General features: G+C 35.6%; 1 protein-coding gene across 1 annotated transcript in view; it reads left to right on the top strand.

Moving 5' to 3' along the window:
* Nucleotides 1–17,299, top strand: part of LOC310879844 (uncharacterized protein) — a 796,982-nt gene that overhangs the window by 669,254 nt on the left and 110,429 nt on the right. Inside the window, exons 22-26 of the mRNA XM_083794781.1 lie at nucleotides 5,059–5,181; nucleotides 6,269–6,393; nucleotides 10,599–10,693; nucleotides 14,118–14,276; nucleotides 14,996–15,263. The gene's annotated coding sequence lies outside the window, so the exon portion shown is untranslated. The remainder of the gene's footprint in view (nucleotides 1–5,058; nucleotides 5,182–6,268; nucleotides 6,394–10,598; nucleotides 10,694–14,117; nucleotides 14,277–14,995; nucleotides 15,264–17,299) is intronic.

The raw sequence follows: 17,299 nt of genomic DNA, 5'->3' as shown, positions 1-17,299 counted from the left end.
TTCATAATTACTCTTTGGGCAAATCATAGTTATAGGATGAATAAACCCAGGCAGAAGAAGTGGTTTTGACTGTACAGAAGTTCAGTATCTGCAGAGAGAGTTTTCATGCATGCATCAAGGAGTTTTGTCACTGGAGACCACAGATGCTTTTGAATTGTTTCAGAATGTGAAGTTAAGACTGATATTTTGTAGATGAACCTACCTTGTGGGTCAATGAGACTGCATCTGAAAGTGATACCAAAAAATTATTGCCCACAGTCAATCCATCTACATTTACAATGGTGCACTGCATTACATGTTTAGAATTACATGTTTGGAATTAATATTCCAATACAGAGATGTGAACACAAGGTGTTGACAGACATTGTTTCCCATTTCCTCCATTAAATTGATAATGAGTTTGAATTCTGAAGAATTCATGTAAAACAATATGTTGTCTCCACAACGATGTAATTATAACTATGTTAAACTATTCAAACAACTCTCTTGTGCACATGAAATCAAACAAGTTTGGAACAATATTTCATCTAACGTCCAATGTGTAATTGAGAAACGTGCTCTTAGTTTTCTTTGTTCTTTGTTGGGAAAATATTAAAAAAAAACTTCAGACATTCTTAGGTTGGGTGGGGGAAAACAGAAAAGAAGCAGGACCTCAGACCTCAATTTCACTTATTATAATAAATCAATTTCATACTCATTTGCGTTTAATCTCCATTCGAAATTTATATTATCCAATCAGAACTGAAGAAGTCCCTCAGGGGAGATCAAGTGTCACATAAAAATTCGACAGGAAATTCATGGAATAAATCAGTAAAAGTACGACACATACATGGAGATTTTAAACCCATCTAAATTCTATTATAAACCTCTAAATCCTATTTTAGACAGAACAAGAAGGAAGCTTGGGAACTGTAACATCCTTAAGAGGTCCCTCAAAGTGCTAACATACTAATATTTAATCATTTTTAGTCTTTATATATCCAAATTAAGGAATTTAACTGGAGTGAGTATAGCTTTCATCTTATACATTTTCTTCTGACAAGTAGTATTTTATAGAAACAACACTATATCATCATAATCTTCAAATATTTAGCTGATTAAAATGTATTCTGTACATTGTATGTGACCTTTTAACCTGTTGAATTAAAATTTCTAGTATATGTGACAAGAGATGAGCTTATGTGATTTACAGTGGATCTAGACTTTACTTCTAGAGATATGAGTATGTGTATATGTCCCCTTCGGAAAAGAGGGAAGCATCAGGAGCATTTTTTCATAAAAAGGAGGAGTAAGCAGATAAATGAAAATAGAAAAAAAACAAAAGCCACCTGCAGTGGATGAATTAATAAATTCAAGATAATAGGTTCTAAATTTTCTACCTGGAAATGAGAAAAATATGTGGAGTAAAAGTGGATTGTTTCCTCTTCAGCAGTAGTCAAAAAGATAACAGAGCATTAAAAACAATTAGGTCTGGTAGGTTTATAAAATCAAGAGTTTATGAAGAAGCAGAATTTCCAGTTCCAGGGGAAAATTGCTCTGAAGTCATTTGCTGTCCTAACTGCTGCTTTTTTTCTTCTGGACTTCTAGGAGGTTTCTTAGTGGTGAGAGAGGTCTGAAACAAAAGACAGGAGCTTGGAATGTTTTTTTAATACTAACAAGTAATGCTCGAAAAACTGGAATGACAAAATAGCCTTTTGGGACATATGAGGCACTGTGTGTGCTCCACATCTGCATTCTTGGGTTGAGTTATCCTACATCTTCAACCAATATCTCTGTGGTTAGTATACATGATAAAGCTGTTCTTTAAAGCTTCAACTGTGGTATAGAAACAAGATAGAAGAATAAACCAGAAAACCATTTTATCAAAATAATTGCATTTACAAAGGTCTTGTCTTAAAACATTATTTTTTTAAAGTATATATATAAAATATATATATAAGAGGTCAGGCAGTTGGAATTGATGATATTTGAGGATCCCTCCCAGCTAAACTATTCTATTTATACCCCTGAGTTTGAAAAATCAACTTGCGAGTGAGTTTCATTTTCACTTTGGAAGAAGTTGTTACATGGAAGGCTCATTATAACTGACACATTGCTGTTGCCTACATTTCTCTGTTGTTTCCTCAAAATATGAATCACACCTAATCAGAATAGTCATGTTTTTTTATTACCTTTGGATTGTTTTAGGGAAAGCAACAACAAATGGTGGTATTTGAGTTGTCCGGATATAGAAAACATGGGCTTGCACCCAACTTACAGTCTGTCTTTGTATCTTGCTTGCCTTTTTACAGACATAATTCAAAATAATTAGGCAAACATTTAAGATCCTGCTTAAGTACAAAAGTGGATCGATAATATATGCTTGAAATTAATCATCTGGTTAGTGGCTTTCTGAAGTCAATACTCATATGGATAAACCCCTACACCTTTGACAGAAGATAAAACTCAATCTATTGCATCTGTGTAAATCCTTGTGCACTTAGCACCAGACAGGACTAACACTTTGCATATTTAAGAGAAGAAACTTAAGCTTTTGATAGTTCTACCCCGAGGAAACGAGAGCTGTCTAATTCTCATTTATACACTTTACATTTTTTCTCTCTTATTGTTCTTACTTCCTCCTGAAATAGTTGCATTTTCCAGGAGAGAAAAAAACAGATATTCTTGCTTGTGGAATAGGAAAATCTGTGTTGAATCAAGCTTTCTTGTTTTGGGGGAAGCTGCTCTTGGCTGATTCAGGGTGATTGCATTAATCAAATCTGTTATACAGCAAATGGATGAAGAGACATGTAGAAATTAAATCTAAATTCTTCTTTATTTTTATGTAGATGAATTGGAACAAGACAAAATTGGGAATGAATGCAAATTAATACTTCATTTGCTATTGTATTATCTTTTTTTAACAAACTGAGTTGACAGATCAGAATAGCACAATTCAGATTTATTTACACTCTGCTCATTTTTAACTTGGCAATAGAATAAATACAATAAGAGGAGCAAGTTAGTATAAACTACAGTTTGAAACACTTATATTATAGCTCCTTTTTTCTTATCTCATGCTGTGAATGAAAGTCTGCCAACAGTGATAAGAAAGTTCTGTTCATCTGAATCTGTTAACACAATGTTTTTAAAAAAAAAAAAAAAGTATAGCAGCAGCTATACTGTCTGAAGTATACAGAGTCTGAAGAGTTTTGGTTCAGCACTGATTATATTTCATACAAATTAGCTGTAATGGAGTTCAAGCATTAATAAGATATTCATCCATTAATAAAAATATTTTTTAACCTAGGGGAAAAAAGGGATTTCGTATTTGCTGTGTACATACAGATTTGTACTGGGAGAAAATAGAAAAGGCAGAGCTCACCAAGGAAGAATGCTGGTGTAATATCTTTTCAGTGTTTGTTGGTTTTATAAGCCCTCTAATAAATTACAAACTAATTTAATCATACTCCATAGTTATGTACTCTTGAAGGAATACGACTCCAGATTCAGACTGTATCATACTTAAAGTACAATGTGTATCACATACACACCCTATGCACATAAACACACATGCACCCTAGCAATAAATTAATGACCCTAAGGCTGTCAAGCAGTAATAAATAAAGAGTAGATGCTTATGACCAAGAATACATTTTATTAGAACCCAAGAAATGCTATTTGACTTTGGCAGAGGACATGTTAAATGGAAATTTTCTTTTTTGTTTGAAATAAACTTGTTTTGAATGTTTGTTATTATCACCAAAATTGACTAATTTGGGATTGACTTTTTTTTTTTTTATTATTGCATTTGATAAGAACAGTAAACCTAAATTTTAAGTCTTTATGATTCAAGATAATTCTGTTGTGCTTGGAGAATATTGTGGAGTGTTATGGTTCTTTCTATGGCTTTATTGTCTGAGAGCCCTTGTTTTGTGCCAGGCTACCAGTGGAGCATATGCTTATTAATATGATGCATTAAGCAAACTAGAGCAATGATCAAAACTGCTCTTTGTTTGTTTGAATTACAAGGATTGTAGATGAACATTCTTTTAATTTGCAACAGATGTGCTTACTCTTTTAGAATCATTAACAGGCAGTCTGCTGTAAAATACTTGATCAGTCAGATCTTTTTCTATAGCCATTTGTTTTCTCCAGTGTTAACAATATAACAAAATCATTATGGCATTCCTACAGTGTAGTTTTCTTTTCAGTCATTGGACTGCATACATTTTGAAAAATACATTGCTGAATTTTCATGTTGCTTTTAAAGAATGCTTTAAATGACTTAAGCCCCGAATTTGATTAGTTGGTATGATCTTTTTATATATGCAAAAATAGGCTCATAGCTAGAAAATAATTCCTGTGTATAGACTCCACACTTCCTTTCTTTGTAAACCACAGCCCCTATTTAAGCACATACCTTCAACACAAGAGACAACAAATCATAGTGTTACATGAATGAATTCCTACTAGCAGAAATTCACTGTGATTTTATGTATGTAAAAATGTTTGATCATCCTGTATTCATTTTCATTTTGAAAACCATGTTCTTGCAGGAGACTCTGTAAATGAGAAAAATTCTAAAATAATCAGCTTTATATCTTAAAACGTTCTCTCAAGTAGACTACCTTATTTACTTATTAACATAAACCTTAACATTTCTTTAAGGTCAAGAGGCATTTTGTGGACTTTGAGTTACACCTGAGTTGGAAGAAATTAAAGGGAAAAAAAAAAACTTTTGCAGTGAAACTACTTTAACATTGGCCATCTTTTCCTCTAAGAAAGCAAGGCAAAATTCCATCATTCCAAGTGTTTTCAAACTGATTCATTAGAAGGACATGCTTTAATTAATTTTAAAAATGTATTCCTTATTTGCTTGGCTATTAAATCCTGGATATTCTGAAGTGTGTTGGAAAATGCCCACTTAAAGCTAAAATTAGTTTGAGTTACTCTTTGTGCTATCTGTGTTCTGTTTTACTGCCAGAATGGGGGAAAAAAAAAAAAAGAGGTAGAAGGTTAGGTAGTGGAAGTTCTTATGAAAAGCACTAATTATTAACCCTGGTGGTATGTCAACAGGATGTTCGGCTGCTACTGAGAAGAATCGAATGTTTGGAAAGGACCTCAATCCACCTGCTGTCAGAAACTCTGCATTATCTGACAGCCTCCTGACTGATCCAAGCTGCGTTGTTCACGTGTCAGGTTGGTAATCGCTATGTAAGCACCTCAGCAGAGTGAAGTCAGTCTTCCTTCAAATATTTATTTAATTGTGCTGCATTCTGAGAGCTCCTTTTGTGTATGTTCTGCAGGCAGAGCTCTGACTAGTGATCACCAGTGGGAGTAGAGGTCTTGACATGGCTTATTCTTTGAGCTTCTTGAAAGTGGCTGAGCGACCTTGAGTGTCCTACAAACGATAGCAAAGCACATGCTGACCTGTGCTTGTTTGCAAGGCCAGTCTGTTGGCAGCGCCATCAGAATGGCTCTTCTATGCATTCTGCACTGTGAACGGACATATCCTCTACGTACCCTACAGTTTGGATGTGCCTTCTGGACATAGAACTTAGTCCATGAACTTGGTCCATAGAACTTGGCATGCCACAGCATGTCAATTTTTTTTTCAACAAAAGAAAGAATAAAACAAAGAGTTTTTATTTGGTCTTCATAGGTATAGCTCATTAGCTTACCTAATTACATGAAATCAGAATTAATTTTGTCTTACACTCTATAGCAAATATACCTAACTAATGCTATTCTTCTCTAACACAGTTTCCAATGTAAGTTGGAATTTGCTTTGCAAAATATGGGGTAACACATTTATATGTCATGTTAACATTCTTGAAGTTTGAGTTCAACTACTATTATTTTCAGTCTTAATGGTTTTAGTATTATTCCTTGGATTTTGATTTGTTCTTGTTAATGATTAGTTTTGATTTAATATAGTTGAAGTCCAGCACAGTCCAAGATGTAGAGGGCTATATGCAGTTATGTTATTGTTGATGTATTTAACAAGTCTGACCTAAATAAAATCTCCATCTCCCCTCTGTGAAATATCTTGAAATCCTTTTCATACCATGTAAATTTGGTTGACTGAAGAACACTTTAGACAAAGTTGTTTGCAGGCAATCTTAATTGTATTTTCCACAACATTGCATTATGTTTCATTTGGGGGCAGTAGGAAGAGATGGTACTAAAGTTATTCATACCTCGCTTCTTCCTTCAGACTGCTGTGCTCCTAGAAATTAAGTTTATAGATTTTTGTGTCTTTTTGTTGTTTTTCTACCGTTCACAGGAGTAAGAAAAAGGTTTCGGAAGAAGAACTGGAGGGCTGCTGGTGATAGAGCTGTGGCTGGAACTACAGTCCCAGGAAGTTGCAGGGGAGATTCATCAGGAAAAGGTTTTCCTCATTCCAGAAAGGTCAGGATAGCTAAGTTGCCACAAAGCATCTACATGTGCTTTTACAGTAAACATGAGGATTTTATGATGATTTTAATCTATAAAATTGCCTAGGTTTCACTGACTCAGGAAAGAAGCAAGACAATCAGCATATTAAAGCCTTCTTTTGCTTTGCTAATTCCTATACATTCCTGATAACAGCATTTGTCACAGAAATTGGCAGCATTTCAACATTGACTTTCCAGCTCTTGACAAATACATTCATATTTAAAGTGTTCATTATATACAGCATTGGAAGTATTTTCTTTTTATTTGGGAATAAAGCAGGAAAGCATCCTGCCTTGCTTTTCTTGGCTTGGGACCACAAAGATGCTGTAAAAGCTACTCTGAGGATTGCTCTTTTTTTCCAATTTACATCAATGAGTATAATTGGAGAAAACAGGTTAAAGATAAATTTAGCATTCTCAAGAAAATGATTATGTTAAGCCTCTCTAGAAAATGTATTACTTTGTTTGCTCTCATTTTAGATGAATATAAGAGCATATTAAATACATTATTCATACACATTCTTAGTGCACATGAAATTTATGTTTCTCCATTACATTGCATTCTGCTTCATTTTTTTACCCCAAGAGTCTCTGCTATAAAGGTATACTTAATTTCTAACATCGGTAATTTCAGTTGGTGTGATAATCTATTGCATTGTATCATAAAATTTCTATGATCTCTGATGCTTATTAAATATGAACCTGAGTGAATGAAGAACAGCTCTCAGATGATATCGTTATCAAGGTACTTACCAGCTGTACTAATATAAAATGTAACGTATTCATTGTGGAAAATGTCAAACAAATAACAGTGTACTGGAAAACTTTTTAACTATTTCTGATTGTTGTAAAGAACTATGACCAAGTGTAGGACCAATATATACAGTGGCATGAAAATGTCAGAAGGGTCAGTATTGCTTTTTTCTAAAGTGTCATATTATACCACCAAGCCTAAATGGTTCTTTCAAAAAGATATATTTCTCCCTATGAACCTTTCCATATGGAGTTAAAAAAATAAAAAAAATTTAAAAAAACTTTCGAAATTTGCCTTAAGAGAGCTGGTCAGACTCCTCTTTTTATGCCCATTGTTGTCAGAATAATATTTTAATAAGAATTTCCTTTAGAATCCCAAATAATTCCAGTTAATTCCAGTGACAATTTAAGTAAGAAAGCATTTTTAAAATGTTGAAAAAATACTGAAAAATATAATGTCTCATTTAAGAAAAATATCTTTTTCTCTAAATACGTATTTTGCTTTAATTTGTAATTCTTTTGCTTTCGCTGCAAAATTGTAAAATTTTTTCATAGCAAACACAAAATGTATTTTTTAATTTAGAAAACTAGATTTAGGCACTTAAAATTGCACAGATTTTTTTTCAAAAACAATTAAAAACCCTAATATCTGGTGTCTATGATGCTATCAGCATTTGATATAGTGTTATATGAATGCATTTTCTCCACATATTGCATTTACATTGGATTGGTGTATACGTTAGGGTTGCATCAATTCTTTTTTCTAAACATCAGAACTCTCGGCAGAATGCAAAATCCTTTACTTTAACTAAACTTTTTCTTCAGTAGTCCCACAATTGTAGATTATTATTTTGATAGTATTTTTAATTTCATTCAGTTTCTCCACTTCATGGGTGTAATAATATGGTGAATAAGGCATTTGAGTGTGACCTTAATCCTGTTCGTGATTGAACTAGTCTGTCATTGGAAATGTCAGATTAATAAAACTCTCCCCTGCAATCACCATCCCTATTTACAGATTTTGTTTAAAGTATAAAGCCATTAATGAGTAAAACTTATTCAAATTAGTGTCAACAGTGTAAGTAACTTTCTAGATAGAAATCTGTGAGTAAATATACAAAATACAAATATCAGGAAATATTTTGATCTTGAACTTACATTTTAATTTGGGCACTCAGTGTCTCAGCTGTCAACATGATCTTGTTTCTCTGTGAGTACTGAGCTTGCTCAGCTCCTGCAGAAGCTTGAGATATCAGAATATACATGGAAGTGCTTACTTTTTATGATGAAAATATTGTCTCTTGGAGTCATATAGATGTTAATTATAGTTCACAATGTCATGGTTAACACATATTGCTGCTGTCATAACCTAGAAATTCTTCACAAGTACTGGGAAATAGGAAGGGAAAAGAGAAATGTGAATGCATTTGGTTTTTACCACACTATTTGTGTATTTTTGTCATCTCCTGGTGGCAGTCTCCTGTGCATGAACAGTAGTTGTTGCCCTTCCAAGTGCAGCTGTGGTGGTGCCTGGCAATGCAGGAAGGCAATTGAGGGTGTTATGGGGATCTGTGTCTGCCCCACTTTCCTATGACTTTCTTATGACTGTGCTGTGGGCTCCAGAACAAGAAAAAGCCGATCTGCATAAAAGTAAGCCCTCGTTAAAATAGGGTGGGGAAGATTAAAAAAAAAAAAAAAAAATCTTGAACACATGTGCATGCATATTTGTTGAAATAGCTTTCTTTTGAGCTCATTCCAGAGGTTATGTTGTACACATTTTTTCAACTGGATATCATTCATGAAAAAATATGTCCTCAATTAGTGGTGGTGCAGCGTCTGCTTGTTTTCAGAACAAAAATATTCTCTCTGTTTATACCATAGCTCCCTCAGTGCTGCAGCCCAGTAACACCTACATGCCCCAGCTGAGATCACAGTCCCTTTGTGCTAAACAATGTAAAACCTCTCAGTTTAAAAAAAAAATAAAAATTAAAATTGCAAGTTACTAAAGATTTACAAACAAGATCCTCAGGACAGGCATAAAAAGTCAGAAGGGCATGAAATCATTTTCCAGATGTCACCTGCAGGGGTAGGACAGCTGTATCAGAGCTCCAGCCCCTTTCTCCCCATGCCAGCCAAGCAGCTTCTAGACCGCCCTGCCGCTTGAGTGTTTCCCTCTGAACAGTAATTGGAAATTGAGAGAACTGTATGCATATATAAAGAGTCAGATTGTACAAGGGGTTATGAGACAGGTTTCTTTCTTTGTTTTAATATCAGATTATAGAAACTAAAAAAGTCAGGGAAAAGAATTTGAGGGGAAATGAATGAAAATAGCAGGAGATCAGAAAAAGAAACTGTTGGACAAGCAAGATACAGTGGAAGGAAATGAAAACAGGCCTGGAAAATAGCTGTACAGTCAGCCCAGTTTCCAGTGCTCATGGGGGAGTTGAGATTAAAATGCCTAAAACAGAAACAGAATTTTCAGTTTATGATATAGAAAACCACAGGCTGGAGCAATCAGACCGGAACGCATCTTTTGTAAGTTAAATTCAAGGCATAGCTCCAGAGCATTCCAGGATAGCCTGTAGATTTCTATAACAGTAACAGATTTTTAATAGCTCTTTTGTCATGAGGGATTGAAGGAATAGGGTTGCAACCAAATCCTTTTTTAAAAGATTCTTAGCAAGCCAGGAAAAGAGTCTTAGAAGGCTTAACTCCTTGGTAGTTCAGATGCTACGATAGATAAATAGAGGATGAGCTCACCAAGAATCTAGACATACAGAGCATATGCTAATAAAATCTATCAGGAAATTCTGCCAAATGTAATTTGGGTGTATTAGAAAGACTACTGAAATTGTAGAACAATGCCAAGCATAAGGGTTCTTACCTGCCAAAGACTGCGTGTGGGAGGAGGCATTCATCATTGTTGCTCAACTGACCAATGAGAAGGTTGAAAATTGTGGTCAAAAGCTGTCTAAAATGTTTAGATATATAACATAAAACACAATTCTGCATGCCTGAAACATGTACAATAAATAAATAAATAAATACAAGAAATATAACAGCCTGTAAAGCTGTATAATATAACTTAACACAGATGGTAAAAATCATCTTAAGACAGAAAGAATTTTTAATGTCTCTGTGTTTGCACTTGAGACTAACTGTGAAAAGCCTGAATCTCAAAGAGCTAAGAAGTCTACCTGATGAGGTCTTTCTATACATCTCAAAATTAGACACAGAAATTAGACTACCATTAAAATCGTTATGAAGTACGTGCATCCCTAAAGCCCAACTTGGTCAAACCTTGATTTCTTTCTAACAATTCTTATGTTAAATGACACAGCCACCGCTTGCCAGGTATCAGCATGAGGAAATGACATTTATTTTTCTGTTGACATAATAAGGATTTGTTTGATCTCTTTTCTCCAGAGATATGACTAATAGACTTGCACATGAAGTCTTCAAAGAGATCACTCTTAAAATTAAAGGCAGGAGATCATAGGCCAAGCATTTTGAAAATCCAGGTGAGTGATTGTAGGTATCTGAGGGTAAAAGTAAAAAAGCATAGTCTCGGGTATTTATTCTCACAGCAGCTATGTCCTGCACTGAGAGTTTTTTTAGTTTTGTTTTCTGTAAGTCAGTGTTTTCTAATGTTGATCAACAAGTAGATTCCTGTTTTATCCTGTTTGAATTCAGTAAGGTCATAAGTAGGGTAAAATTAAGATGCCACTACCTGTTTATCTTTTTAATGTGTTTAAAGTATCCATATGTAAAAAGCAAAACTCTCCTCTATGTACTGTCAATACATTTGGGTTAATATATTCACGTCTTAACTTGTAGCCAGATCGGCTGTTTTAAATGATTAAATGTTAAATCTGATATTTACTCTTGGACTGTGCAAAAGTCAAAGGGAACAATTTGTCAGCTCATTCCTATTTTGCTTCTGAAGCCAGTTAACTAATCAGTCTAACAGAACAAGAAGTAAGATAAATGGAGGCCATTCTGTTATGTAGAAAAGTGTACATGAAGATAAATTTTTCACATTTTGCTTCATTTCATCTGCAGTTATCACTGTCATAATTGCTTCTGAACACTCAAGGTGCTCTTCGTATTGCTTCTATGATATAAATGGTTTAAGCTATTTTGGTAGTCTAGTAGCTTGCACCACTAAAATTGTCTTTATTCTTTATTTCTGTATTGTATTTTAGTAAAAAAAAATCCTCAGCCTTTTTACAGCAAAATGAATTTCCTAAACAAACAATAAAGGGTCAAGAGATGCAAACTAACAGCTTCTGCTGCAAACAAGCTGGCATAAAAGAAATCCTGGGCAAATAAAATCTTGCTACCATTGGTAATATAGTTCCCATTACTTTGTATCAAATAATAATAGTATTTAAAAGTGATAATCTAGGTTCAAACAGCTTGCAGTAATTTCTTTTCCTGCCATGGTTTCTGTTGATATAAGGAGTAACAGTCATCCCCTTTGCCTCATCTAAAATGTGCAAGAGGGCTGCCATCATTTCTGGTTTGTGAAAGTAATCAGGTGTTTCTCATTGCAACTTCATGAACTAAATTATTATATGAAAAACCCTCAAAACTATAAACTACTGTATTAAGAATATGAAGAATATGTCCCATTATTTTTAAAATGGAGTAAAGAAAAGTCAGCGCAAAATAGAATCTTGACTGTTTTCATATTGTTGCATCATAGTGCATGTCTTTATTGAGAACTCTTTAAAGCCAAAGGAAAATGCCAGGATTTTAAAAAGTCTTCCTCTCTGTTAACACAGTGTTTTGTTCTGACTGAATTAATTATAATGGCATAGTTAACCACATATGTAGAATTCTCATCAGGGTTTGTAATCTAATTCTATACAGTGAGATTTTATGATGGATAAGCAACTGAACAAATAAGAAGACCCAAGGTAGCTGTATTAAAAATGCTGTAAAAGGTGTATTAGTTTTCTCAGCTAGATTTCCACAGTGGCAGACTGAGAGATTCTTAAATAGACACATTCATTTTGGCACCCTGTGCACTTTAAAAGGAATCTGATTATTAAAAAAAAAAAAAAATCCAATTTATGCCAAAGTAGTACAGGAGTAGGACTGGATTTCTTTCTTTAACAATTCGTCAGAAATTTATTGCATTGAATTTTCAGCTAGTCCAGCTGCTGTAGAAGACATGTAGCTAAACAATAAGCTCAGAAAGGTAAATGCATATATGATGTTCTTAAAATACTACTGCAAACTGGGTTTAGTTCAGAATTTCCAAACCCACATCATTTTAGGTTTTTAAGGCCCTGCAGACCTTTTTAAAAATCCCTATGAGTTTAAACCAATATATTCTACTGGAAGTAGAGTTCATGCTAATAGCCAAAAATGTGTCGGTCATCAAATACTTTTATAGCCACGTAATGGATTTCATTAATCATTTATTTTAAATATAAGATTTTTTTCTTAAATAAAAAATTAAATTCAATTACCAGGAGTTTCATTCCTTCTTTCATACAATGAATTTCAGCTTTCTCTCAAGTGTTATCTTTTTCCAGTTCCAACGTGGATTCTGCCATTGCATCCTTTCTACTCATATAGTTACAATATCCAGTCAAGTCATAAAAGTATTCTTCTGGAAATTTTGACATGATAGGGAGAGTAGTTTTCATGGAAAATATCTCGTGATTTACAGTTGTTGCTCCTGGGCATTCACATTCTCCACTACATTACTGCAAGTATCTCCACAGATGTCTGATAGAAGGTCATTATTGATGAAGTATTCATGGAGTCCAGATACCAGAAACTGGTCTAGTGAATTGTCATTTGTTGCCCAAGTTTGATAAACATCATAATGTATGTGAATGCAGAGACTGAGCTAACTTTTCCATACCACAGTGCTTTGTCCACGAAAAGAACTGTTACAGTAATTATGGTATATATGTATGTAATACTTATAAGAAAATGAAAAAATACATTTAAAAAGAAAAAAGAAAAAAAAAAAGGGAATTTACTTTATTTAGAAGTAGCAAGGTGCAGGCCAATACGGCCTGCTTTTCATTTCCCAGGAAATGTGTTCCTTTTCAAGTAAGTTATATTTTTCTTTTGTGTCCTTTAGCCTACCCCAAGTGGCTTGCAGTATTTATCAACTTTAATCAATATGACTGACAGGAAACCTGATAATAGAGAATAGCTGTCTCCACTGGTGGGGCAAAATCTTTTGAAATGTCAGTAGTGAATACACTGTATTTACATTTCTTTGGGACTTTCACTCTTAAAAGATTTTCATCTTTTACACCAGAGGGATGAAAGTAAAGGTTATTTAACTATACATCAGAAATTTTATCTTATGACAGTGTGACAAAATATTCCTGCTTTCAGAAGTGCAGAATGCATGCCTCTCATCTCTGGTGCTGTTTCAGTGGTGCAGCAAGTTCATAGCTACAATTTGTCCTCTAATATCCTGAGCTGTTCATCATCCAATTAATGCCAGTCCTGGAACTTTTTTTTTTTTTTGAAAAACATTTGGTTTTGGCCAGCATATTAGTTTCTTTACAGTGGTTTATAGTATATTAAACAATTAAAATTAATAGTAAATCACTTCTAGATTGGCAGAAGAGACACTGCTGGGGAAGAAACATGGCTTTGGCCATTTTGCAGGGCTCTCTGCAAGAGGCTAGGTTGTCTGGTTGTGCTGGATCACATGGAGAAGCTCACATGGAGACATGCTTGGGAGCAAGAATATATTGCAACCTAGCAGACCCTATTTGGTTTCAGTCTGTGAAGTTTAAAGTTTCAGGGAACTGCAGGAATCAGTGAATTCTCATTAGGTCGATAGCTATCACAGTCAAACAACTTGCACTGTGGTTCCTCTCCTTTGTGTCTTCTGCTCTGAGTGTGAGGGTGCTAAGCTTAGGGTTCATGGTTCAGCTAATTGTTGCAGCCGCTCTTTTCTAGGAATCTCCTTATCCTGTGCACTGCCCCAAGGCAGAGCTCTGGATGCACCTAATTTTATGCTTGACAGCACGTTGTACAACTGCTTGGACTGGGAAAGCTGAACTGCCAAATGCAAGAACTTCTGGTTTCATCATGTTAAAGAACTGAGAAGAGTACCAAGTGAGTGTTCACAAAATAAGATCATGTTCTGTTATTTTGTACCTACATACATTTTCTTTGAATTAAGCCTCCTGTCAGACATTAAGAAATGCCAGATTCACAACTGTAATTGCACTAGCAAGTTTTTAAAAAAAGAAGAGCCTTCATAAAGAAAAACTGGAACCAAGAAGAATAGCTGGAAGTAGATGGTTTCTCAGTGAGGGATTTCCTAATCTCTGTAGAAGTCCTGTTTGACAACTCTGTTATCATATAGAGCTGATTCCTTGTAGAATCATGTCATAATTCAGAAGCTGTTTTCATTTTAAACTACAAAATATAGCTCTTGTTCCTTGTGGCTACATTTTTTTATGGTATCAGATAGTGAAACTAAAAACTATTTTGGAAAAAAACTGTTAAAAGATTTCAAAAAAAATGAAAATTTACATTTTGATGTTGAAAATGCCCTTTAGAAAATAAAAAGTTGAGAATTTTCCACAATATTTCTCAAACAGAAAGTTCATTTTTTGACTTGCTTTGAGCTTCAAACTCGGTAACTTTTTTTTTTTTTAATAAAGAAAAATCACATTAAATTTAACAGGAGAAGAATTAAGCTGCAGAGATTCCATCAAGGCAAACCCACTTTTATGAACATGGAACAGCTAAAAGAAACACCACAGCATACTTACATCTCAGCAGTAATATATTTAGTTTTTCCCCTTTTCCTCTATCCAATATATTAGCTTCAGATGGATGTCCTATGCCCAGTACTATGCCCAGAAGTGAAGTTTCCAAGGCTGACACATTCATTCTGCTGCCAATCTGATCAGTGCCTGGAGAGGGCTGGCACAGGATACCTGAAGCATCCTTCAGGCGCTGCTGGGAATGTTCCACCAGGGGCACGAGGTGGTTGAGAGCTGGCCGTGGGTGCAGGGGACTTGCATGGAGGGACCCCCAGTCATCTGGTGAATGATGGCTACTGTGAGAGCTCAGGCTGCAGTGGAGACCAAGGTAAGGAATACACTTTCATCAAAAGCATTTCTCCAGGTTTGTTGTGACACATGCCTCTGTGACTTTTTAGTATCACCAGTCTGTCTCTAACTTATATACCCTAATACCTTCACTTTCTTTAAGATAAACTGCATCACTTCAGCAGTTATGTGAAAAGCCCCCCCACCTCCAGGTTCTGCTCTGCCTCTTAAAATTGATTGAGCTGCTTATAGAGAGAAACCAGGCCCTTGCACATGAAGTAATAAGAGATGATTCATTAGGGAAATTAAATGAACGTGGATTTGCAGCTTGGCAAGAAAAGGCTGTGGCCCCCTCAGCTGCTCTGCATGAAGCAATCTGGAGTCTTGTGGTGGAGCAGAATTGCTGCCCAGGTTCTGTAAACCAGCAACAAGATTTAACTTCTCCAGAGCTGCTGCATAAAGCCAGCTCTATTCTGTTTAGTCTTCACCAGCACTTCTGTTTTCCACCTCAGCATTCACATTGTTCAAAAGAAAAAAAAAATGCACATAAGGATGTAATTTTCAAGAATCTTTTTATTATTAAGCAGGCTATGCACTGACAGCATTTAAACTAGAGCATTCAGGCATGCTGGGATCATTGCATTTTCATGTGTCACTCATACCTCTGAAAGCTCCCACCATCTAGAAGTACCAGTACTCCAAAATAAGCTCCTAGATGACCTCCACACGATAAAAGGCAGAAGGGGGCTGTTACTATAATATAGAGAACTGGAAGCAAGGAGGCAGGCTCTTGCTGATACCTACATGAATGTGTAACCTGTGCTGCTGCTGAATCATGTTTTACTGATAACCCAGGGATTAGACACATGACAATCCAGTAAATAGGGAATGCTGCCAAGTTGCTAGAGTGAGTTATCTAACTGAAGTTGTATGCACTTTCTCATCGTACAGTCAGAACTGCTCATGTTTGCAGCCCTGATACCTTTCTTTTAGTCCTGCACCCTGTATAAGTGCACACAGCATGGATTTATATGTAATAGCTTTTAAGATATCCTTTATTTAATTGTGACAGAGAAAATGGCATATCTGGAGTTGTTTGCAATGTGAAAGTAATGGACCTAGTGAAGACCCGGGTAGCAGGAGTCAAAGGCAGTGGCTATCCCCTTGCTCCAGCCTGGCAGGGAAGAGGCATGTCTGCCATGCACCGAGCAGGGCAGCAGCAAGCCATCTCAGGCTTCCCTGCTGTGCTCAAAAGAAAGTGATGGCTGTGCTTTCTGGTGTGGACAACATCCCTCTGCAGTGCTGCCAGTGCATGGTGGGGACACAGCTGGGTCTGTGTGTCATTTATGCATCACACTGGTACTCACCAGGACTAACAAACTGGGGGTAAACTCCCCTTAGAACCAAACTTTGGTGTCAAGAATAATCCTTATTAGAGTGCTCCTCCATTTTGCTTGTCTGACGTGCAGGTTCACAGGAAAGCTCATAAATAAGCCAGCACGTGTTGACTGATTGGAAGTTTCTGTGCTGAAAAGGCTGTGTGGCCTGATGCATGGTTTGTTCTTACAAACAGCCTGTGCAAATTATAGGAAATCTCTAAGGCCTGGATGTTTCCAGATTATGAGTAGTACAGGGATCTCTCACAAGGAATCTGACACACACACACAAAATGGAGAAGGAAGAAAATTGGCTGGTGAGGTAACTGAGCCCATAGGAAGACATCCCATGGCAGCAGAGTGCTGCTTATTGGAGATTGTGACTATCTAGACACTCAGCAGAGTACACCAAATGGAAGAAGTAAGGCTTAAAAATTCTTTGTGGAAACTGCATGTCTGATCCTTTACGGGTATCAGCTCACAGAGAAAGGCATATTATTGCATTCAGTGCTAACTCCCACATTAGAAGGCAGAATTAAGAACATTGATACAGAGAAGAGACTATTCTGATCTGAATAATAAAAATATCAAGTTAGTTTGAAACAAGTGTTTTGATGTATTTTGAGAGGTGCACTGGAAATATATTTACATAACATAGAATGCATATTTGGAAGTAACAGAGAAATTCACAAAGATTGTG

Source organism: Anser anser (genome assembly GCF_964211835.1).
Source record: "Anser anser genome assembly, chromosome: 11".
NCBI lineage: Eukaryota > Metazoa > Chordata > Aves > Anseriformes > Anatidae > Anser > Anser anser.
This window is presented reverse-complemented; position numbering and strand designations above follow the sequence as displayed.